The sequence below is a fragment of the Aptenodytes patagonicus genome, chromosome 7 (assembly GCF_965638725.1).
Source record: "Aptenodytes patagonicus chromosome 7, bAptPat1.pri.cur, whole genome shotgun sequence".
NCBI classification, from domain to species: domain Eukaryota; kingdom Metazoa; phylum Chordata; class Aves; order Sphenisciformes; family Spheniscidae; genus Aptenodytes; species Aptenodytes patagonicus.
In genome coordinates, this window is record NC_134955.1 from 38,785,430 (window position 1) to 38,794,833 (window position 9,404).

Sequence of the window (9,404 nt, forward strand, 5' to 3'; positions counted from 1 at the left end):
TTTTATTCTTTTCTGTTTTTCTTTTTCCACAAAGAAAGGTCATAGTGAAGAGCTAAATTATGGGAAAGAAAAATAAATAAAACCTGACAATTCTCCAATTGGTGTTAAAAAAAAATATTTCAAAATTACAAGACTTTAAATTAATTTTCAAATAATTTTTCACAGATTTTTGTGAATCAGGCTTTTCTATTTGGAAAATGTTATTCAAAAAGTAAAGTGAGTACCACAGTTTCTTTTAGGCTTGCTAGCAATGATGATCAGCTAAAGAAAAGACACCTTCAGAAAATAGTCTGAAAGGCAGAGTCTGGATGACAACTAAGACTGACCTTTCAGGATTGACTAGGATCTCTTCTATCTAAGCATTGTGAAAAGAATCCTTTTTTATCTCACTGGGCAATAAATCCAATCTGAGAGGACAGAGTAAACCTTACTGCTGCTTCCAGATGTATAGTGAATCTTCGACTGAGTAGCAGCATTGAGAACCCAGAAACTGCACTCTCTAACTACAGAAAGACTGAGACTGTTTAACAAGTGTCTGACAGGGCTGTGGGGAATCATAGCTTACCCAGGAGACAGGCAGCTAGGTTAGTAAGAGCCCACGGTCTAAATCCTAGGCTTCCCATCACTAAAAAGTCGGAACAATGAATTAAACAGTAATACCATGGTGATAATTGTAACAGTCTACCTGCTGCAAAAGGCAATAAAAGAGAATCCACACTTACGAAGTTTACACGTTGGTGTGTGAAATCCTATTTGCCTTTATTAACAAGTGCCTAAGGTTAATTTCTCAGCAGATATCAGAATTTTACCCATTATTCATGCTGTGCTTTCATCAGGGTTGCATTTAGAGGTTGAAAAACCTCATCAGTGGAAGGGTGGCTGTTTTGACTGGTTTTGATAGAATGCTTTAATTAGGTCACCCAAAAAAGTGTGTTTTAATAACCTATGTCATTACTGAACAAGGGGGATTAAAATTCTACTATAAAGAGGCTTCTACGGCATCAGACATCTGTTCTAAAACTTACTGTGGCAATATACTCACTGGATTGCATGTACAAATTTGATTAGCTGGAACTTCCAGGAGTGATTTCCAGCTGATTAACCCAGGGACCTTATCTACAAGTATTGGTGTTGTATAGATTGACCAAAATCTTAGCTAATCTCAGATATTAAAGCCTATAATTGGAAGTTAAGTGGAAGATGAAGGCACCTAATGACAAACAGAAGACAGTATTTCTGGTATTGCCATAGTAACTGATCATTTAATTCATGTTATGATGTCAGCAGCAAACAAGTCTGAATTTCTGCAGCTTCCTCTCTGCAAACTTCTATCCAGTGACATTTCTGTGGTGCATTTCATTAGCTTTTGCAGCCTTTTATTCTGTTTCTTAAAACGAAAAGGTGACCTTAGTACTAATTACTGTTAATGGCATGGTGTGTTGTTTTTTTTTTAATTGCCAAGGAAACATAAATAGCAAAATATGTGGCATTTTAATGCATCCCTTTGCAATCCAGAACAATAAGGCCCTAATGTGCCATACAAATTTAAAGTGAGATCACTGGGTAATGGGGTACATATGGTGATCCTAAAAGAAAAGGTTACTATGGAGAATAATTAAAAAGACCTTTTAAAAATTATTTTTGCTGCTTAGGTATTAGTTTTAGATGCAAAGAGGGATTTACTTTTCCTTACCAGACGTATTGTCATTTTAGATTCTGCAAATTTGTGGTTTGGGAGACTATAGTTAAAATATGTCTTGACATATTGAGTGGAAGCCTCAGATTTGATAGGGCTGTCCCATCCATAGCTGCATCTCTTTCCTCTGTGTGAATGATCTGTGGAAGAAAAAGGAAGGCAATTAGAACTGGCTGAAAGTCAGTTCTTAGGTTAGCTGCATATCTTCTGTAGTGCTTTGAGAAGTAAAGGATAGTTTAGTGACTTTATCTTTATTACCCAATTTCATTCCGTGTAACTTTTGAAGCACCTAACTGCAGTTCAGGCCAGTTAAGGACTGAATCACCTTCTGCAACGGGCCAGCCTCCTCCGCTGTCTGGAACAGATGCCTGTTTTTAACTTAAACATTTGCATCGACAATTAAGAGCGGTGAATCCAGGCCTCACTGCTTCAATTTCTTCATCTGCTAATGATAACCAGAGGTGTTTGATGTTTAATTAATGTTTAATTAATTAATGCATAGGATGTATGGGAATCTCCATTAAAAAGTGCTAAAAGTTATTATTAATAATTACGGTTTCTGAGGCAACTTCTAATATCACAGTGTGCAAGAAGAAAAGAGTGTTTTAATTTGGACAAAACCCAATAACATTCTCACTGCTAAAAATGATCTGGAATTGCAAGGATTCAGACAATGGGAATGACCTTTTCAACCCAGACTAGGATAAACCCTCAGAGCCCAGAACTTCTTCAACATGTCAGGTGTGCTTTCAGGGGAAACCCTGGGTCACATGAAAAATCCCAGCTTGCGGGGCTGAAAATCTTGCACCCTTAGTTTCTCCCTTAAACTTTTGTTGTCTGGTTGTTCATGATGACCAGCAGGTTCAGAAGATTATGGAGGGGAGCTAAGCTGTGGCATACAGGAAGCTGAACAGGTCCACACTGAGATGGCATGGTGTTGCTCTCTAGCACTGGAAAATGACTGAATAGGGAACAAGTGGACAGCTACAGCTCTTTTGAACTGTTGAGACAATGGCGAAGAAAATCATTATTTCTTTTCCCAAGTAGGAGGCCATATCCTTCATATTATTAGAGAGATGATAGTGGAGGAGGTCTATTTGATTTGCCTTTCCTATATTCAGTGAAAGGTAAGAGAGGTCCAGTACATTGAGACCAAGATTGAATGGTCCTTGATTTTCAGTCAGATATAAGTAAGCTTTTCTTACAAAGACACACATAAACTAAAAACCAGTTCAACCATCTTTTGTCTTAAATCTATTCTAAAGGGACTAGAGAACATTTCATTCCTTTTAACAATAAAGAAATGGAAGCCTGAATAAGGAGAACTCACCCTCATTTGATTTTGAAAATATCAAAGAAATAAACCCTAGAAATGTCCACATACCCACAAGCAGTTGCATAAGGATCTATATCTACTAGTAAAATCCGTATTTCCAAAATTGTTCTGAATTCTCCCCCCAAACATGCACATTTTTACAACAGAAATGAATCAGAGACAGTCTGCTTTTATTCTCGGGGGCAAAGCTAGACTATCAGAACCAAATTCCCTTCTCAGTTACTGGCATCAATAAATATCTCATAGAAGAATTTGTAATGTGGAGTATAAATGACAGTATTTTTTCTAGCTTGCTTTCTGGTGTGAATCCATGAGCTCTTTAGAAGAAGTATGGAAACCAAGGAGCTCCACCAGCATGGAACTGGCCATGTGAAATAGCTGTGTTTTAATTAAATTTACACAACTTTTATGATACAGTGGGTAGCCTCTAATACCACCCAAAGAAACCTCAGGGCCATCAAATGTACTTCACAAGTAATTAATCTCTAATGTTCAGTTTTGTTAGGTAAATAATAATGCTTCATAAAATAAAGCAGAGCTTCATAGAAGAGATGAACAGAGCCATTTGCTGGAATTGGTTTTCAAGCAATTTGCTGAACGTGATCTTTATAAAAATGGGGATCAAAATCTCACATTAGGTAAAAACAATTGAGGTTTCCAGTCTTTCTGGTTTTCATTTTTCCTTCTCTCTCAAATCTTTTTTGTTTGTTATTGGCATTAAAAATTACTCTTTCTTCATAAAGAATGTAATGTTTAATTTATTATCCTTTGGATTTAATTCTTTTCTGGAATTGTCATCATATTCAGGAGTTGAAGAGAACACCACTCATACTTAATACCCAATCATAAACTCACTTTCTAAAGTAAATATTACTGACATATTATTACGCATTATATTCTTTACAGCTGCTAGCTGGCCAAGAATTTTTACAGCTGCATTGTCTGTCTGGCAAAGAAACAGAAATTATATTTCATCTTCGATGAGTACTTCATTTTTCTCTTTGAGTCCTGCCACATCTTACCCTTTATTTAGGTAAGAGTGATGACTGACTGGCTTGAAGGTGTCTTTTGCTTCATTTATGTGGCATGCAAAATCCTATGATATGGGTTCAAGTAAGATGTATAAAGCCCATATTCTCTAACCAATGAAACATAGGTTGCATGTATTGCACCGTACACACCTCACATGCACTCACAAAATGTTGTCATGATTGCCTTAGTTGCTAAGTAAAATAATTTCAAAATTTTCAAAAACCCTACATCAAGTATCACAAAATTGAAAGATTGCTCCAAGGAGAAGCAAAGTTTTAAATCAACCACTTTAAAAAGGCAATATATTTCTTGTTTTGTGCAGTGTTTAGCTTATAAAACATTCTGAGATGGGCATATGATGGTGAAAAGGTCTAGAAAGAGGTTGCGTTTTGCATGGTTTCCAATGACTGTCTTTCAACAAGAACATATTATAACATATCCTTTTGATAGGACTGTAACATAAAGTATGCTTACTAACCCCAATGGCAACTGAAGAACAAGAGTGTAAGCCTGGATTAGTCATGTCACCACGACAGTACATCTGTTCTCTTTTACTTCCACTTTCAACTATGTTTCATGCTTAGTAGGTAGGCTTGAATGAACTTCTTACACATGTGCATTCATGTGTTCGGGGTTTTTTGAGTTTATTCTGGTTTGTATAAATTGCTTATTTAGATCTTTGTAATGACAAAAAGAATAAGTTGTAAATGCTGATCGTAAGGTTGGCGTACAAAATCCCTCAACATTGTTTCTTTGAAATGAGAAACAATCTTCACATACCAATATTTCTTAGTATAAGTAGCTAAATGGCTTTCAAGACTTTCCAATTTATATATGCCAATGACCTAAACCATTCAGAAAATCAGAATTATATTTATGATTTTTTTCTACACTTCTTTGACAAATTAGGAGCTTTAGACTTTTCTATCAGTCTTAACATGCATGAAATTTTGTTAGATGCATAAAGAATAAAAGTGAGTAATTTTTAAGGTTTTATCTGTTTTCACAATAAAGAATTTCTTCTGTATTCACTAACCTGAAGAAAGTAAGATTTCAGAACAAGGCCCAAAATAATTGAGAATTAATGAGGATATAAGATCTTTTCATAGCTGAAAAGAAAACTGACTCCCCAAAAAATAAGACTGAGACTCAGAGGCTGCTGGAAGCAGATAGCTGCTCAGTGGGAGAATCATCATAATTTTAAGAGAGTTCAAGTGAGGTAAGCCTGGAGGCATTTTAGATGCTAATATATTATCTTCAGAAATCATATGGGTAAGACAAGGCAGTGAAAGATTAGTGCTCACTAATACAAACAGTCCCCAGTAATCTGAAAATAAAGTTTTAAAAGTTCCTAAAATGTCATTATGATGGCTAAGTGAATATGTTTCACTTGCTCTTCAAGTTCATTTTGATTACTGTGCCAACCAGTTGTTAATCACGGGAAACATTTAAAACCTCATAATATAACAGTCTCAAAGCAACATTTATAAGTCAGCTGAGAAAGAACTAGATACACAGGCTAACCACGACTAGGAAATCTGGGAACACTTCCTAGTTCCAGAGGCCAAATGAATGCTCTCACTGAATTTAAATCAAGGAAAAACATAAGTGTGCACTGCATCCTGCTTTACACTGAAAAGAAACAGTTACCTACTAGAGGGAAGGCAAATCTAGAAGAGCTATAAACAACCAAGTATGGATAAGAACAAGGTACGCAGTTTTTGTGCTGTGGTTGTAGAAGTGTTAGCTATACATGGCTGTGAAACAGGAGGCATGTAAATCACAGTAGTGTGCACATATAATTTATTTGAGACTATAAATAAGTAGCTATATTTTCTGACTGTGACATTCCTGCTTTTAGTGATTGGTATGATATTCTATTACTTCAGGGGCTTTCATGTGACTCCATGCAGAATGTAAAGATAATAAATACAGTCTAGTCCCAGATAGGAAGTGCAAAAACTTCAGAAAGTCAGGCAATGATTGAATAAACTTTGTTTAAATAATGTCTTACTAAATAGTAGCACAACCCCTTAAACATATAAGCAGCATTCCACAACCCAGTGGAAGGACTAAACAATTTTTCACCTCATGCTATACAGAATGATATTTCTCAATGGTGAGAAAGGTTGAGTTTCCAGGATGCACTAGTTAAATGGTGGAGTGCAATGGTGCAGAATTCTGCAATGGTGGTCAGGCATCTATGTAACATGCAAATCTCAGCGATCACATTTTCTATTCCTTAGGTTGATACTGTGAGTCATAAAAGAACAGAATAAAGATAGAAGATGTCATAAAATTGAATATTTTCTTTTCTGTATAAACCGGGCAGATCAGGATTATTTGGTTTGTCCAATTATGATAATGTAGTCCAGATACTAGCAGAAAAACTTAAAGTAGAAAGCTGGTTGTGTGTCCTGAATCGTTATTAAACAGGATGATATGTAGCAAAGACTGTACGTATGATAGAAGCAAAAGAATTGAAATGCCATACAAATATATTTTTGAGAACTTGGATCATTATTAAAAAAAGAGGGAAAAATTGCCTTTGTTTGGTGCTCTCTGAGCAGAACAAGGAAATGTGGACACAATGTCTTTGGCAATAGCTCAGATTCACACTGGTTTTGGAGTTTTTTCTGTTGGCCTGGAGCCATTGCATAATATACAGATATAAAACATAGGTAAGAACTGGATGTCTGTAAACCATGTATATATAATATGCTTTATGGTTATTCTAGGAGACAAACCCTGTATTATATGCTGAAAGCCAAGCCTGCACCACCTAATTTGCATGCATAACTTTTTAACCAATAAACCATATTTTTAGTACCAGAGTCCGTATGAAAGGCTGCATCTGCCTGTTCACAGACACCCTGAGAAAACACCAATCCATTCAGGACCTTTTCTCTTCTTATTATTTTTTTTTTCTAAAGACAAACTTTGACTTGAATGCAATTGAAAACCCCAAAGCATGTTATTCAGTTATATTTCACATCAAAATTAAATGTCAATTAAGGTTTAAAGACTTGTGCAAATATTCCTCTTACTAACACAGATTTCCTTTTCTCTGGTTGGCACGGCCCACGCCTGAGCTCAGATGGAGCCCATGGGCAGGGCTGTGGGTGGAGGCTCTGGGTGAGGCTTGTCAGGACCGCTAATGCTCATTAGCTCACTCAGGGCCCTGCCAGTCACCTTCTTTTTCACCACAGTTATGCCTCAAGCTGCAAAAAGATAGACTAAGAAAAAATTCACTGGCAAGTGTATTTAATTTCTAAAAAAATAAACTATTACAGAAAAATGTTATCCTGGCTTACTCTGCAGCAGACATATGGACAAAATCCGACAGGTAGTGGCTGACCATCTGATTTCTTTCTTATGCAGGAATACTGGTTTGGTTTAAGAGAGCTTTGTCTGCAACGCGGCAGGATGGAGACAAGATCTGATCTGTAATGTTTGACTAGTAGGGAAGCATTATGCTGACTTTTGTCTGTCCTTTTCCTAGAAAGCCATCATGAGGAATCAGGTGCCTCTTATTTTGCTGGTTTTTTTAAAGTAATAAAATAATTCAGTATCCCTTTTTTTCCTTAGAAAGTAAATGTATTGATGAATCACTTCAAACAATGCTAATCAACAGTGTGAGAAGTCTGCAAGAAAGGACATTGACAGGCAAAGTACTATTACTAATTTATTTGTCTTTTTATGGTTCAGTTAGAGGAATATCTTAGGGAGTACAGCACATGTCAGTGTTGTCAGATGTTACACGGTAGCTGTCAGAGTTTTGACTGATGTACAAGCACTACCTGCTCATGTTTGCCCTTCCTTTCTGTCGAGTGCACACAGGTAAGACAGCTTGTTGGTAATTTTTATTTAATGCTTTCAGCATCTGCAGCTGCTTTTTTATTAAAAGTTCTGACAATGAGAGATTCCACTCACCGAGATTTCCAAGATTTCCACTGCAAGGGTTTCATCACTTAAAGAAGATTTTCCTCTGGGATTAGAACACTCCTCACATTCTTTTTCTGATGTCTAGTGGTCTCGGAGATAACTTTTTATGTTTTAATTTACTAAACTCCTCTGAAAAACTCATGTTAAAGAAATAAAATCACAGAACTTAAGGGTGCAAATGGCTTTGCATGCTTGAGAGAAGGCATTTTTTCTTTTCAATAGTTTTTTCTGACATAGACATGTCTTAAATCTCACTTTACCCAGAAAAGCACATCTCGTTTTGAAGACTTCTTTGCAGAAAATAACTGCAACTATGTGTCCAGGGAGGTGTGACTATCACACAGACTGTAATCATCTCTCAGCCATATATGTAAATCATACATCAACAATTGCCAGATAAAAAAGGAGGCATTACTTTTTAGTGTGCAAAATCAGATGAAGCCTTTAAACATAAATTACAAAATGGCAAGATCTATTTCTTAATGTAATGCAACAAGAAGCAAGAGCAAGAACGTTTTTGAAGGAAAGGGGCCAAAAATAATCTTATGCTGGGAAGCCCAATTAGCTTTATGGATGACCAGTTTTAGTTTTGAGATGTGGTGTACTTGTTTCAGGGAAGGAAAGGATGTTGCTCTTAGATGCTGAAGTGAAACCTTTTCAACATTTAGAAGGTCATTCCAGACACCGAATACTACAGAAAAATTTCAGCATACTATCTTAAGGCTATTTCTCCGGTATTGTCAGCCCGGTGAATCCTAAGCCTTAAAGGAAATGCCCATGTTTGGCATTGGCAATATTGAAAAATATTTTTATTTTTTTTTCTCTAACTATGGAGTTTAATTTGGAACAGAAATTCCCTTTTGCTACATTTGGTTCCTTTCCCCCCCTTTGTAGATGTTCCGGGCAGTGGCATGGGGCACGGGATATGTTTCCAGCCATCCGGTGGTTGCCTCCACTATTGTAAGCACGTGGCGCTTGCCTTGGCGGGTTTGTGGGAGTGAGATATAATCGATCTGCCAGGCCTCCCCATATTTATATTTCAGCCATTGTCCTCCATACCAAAGAGGCTTTAACCGCCCGGCTAGCTCAGGCGGTAAAGCATGAGACTCTTAATCTCAGGGTCATGGGTTCAAGCCCCACGTTGGGTGCCAAAAAAGGACTGTCGTGGTTTAACCTCAGTCAGCAACTCGCTCACTCCCCCCTGCCCTGGTGGGATGGGGGAGAGAATTGGAAAAGCACAAGTGAGAAAAACTCGTGGGTTGAGATAAAAACAGTTTAATAATTGAAAGAAAATGATGATAATAATACACAAAGCAAGTGATGCACAGTACAATTGCTCACCACCCGCCGACCGATGCCCAGACAGTCCCCGAGCAGCGGCCCCCCCAGCCAGCT

At 37.1% G+C, this 9,404-nt stretch overlaps 1 non-coding gene across 1 annotated transcript; it reads left to right on the plus strand.

Moving 5' to 3' along the window:
* The first annotated feature begins 9,084 nt into the window (after positions 1-9,084).
* On the plus strand, positions 9,085-9,157 carry TRNAK-CUU (transfer RNA lysine (anticodon CUU)). Its single transcript has one exon. It is a non-coding gene; the product is annotated as a tRNA-Lys (tRNA).
* Positions 9,158-9,404: the final 247 nt, after the last annotated feature.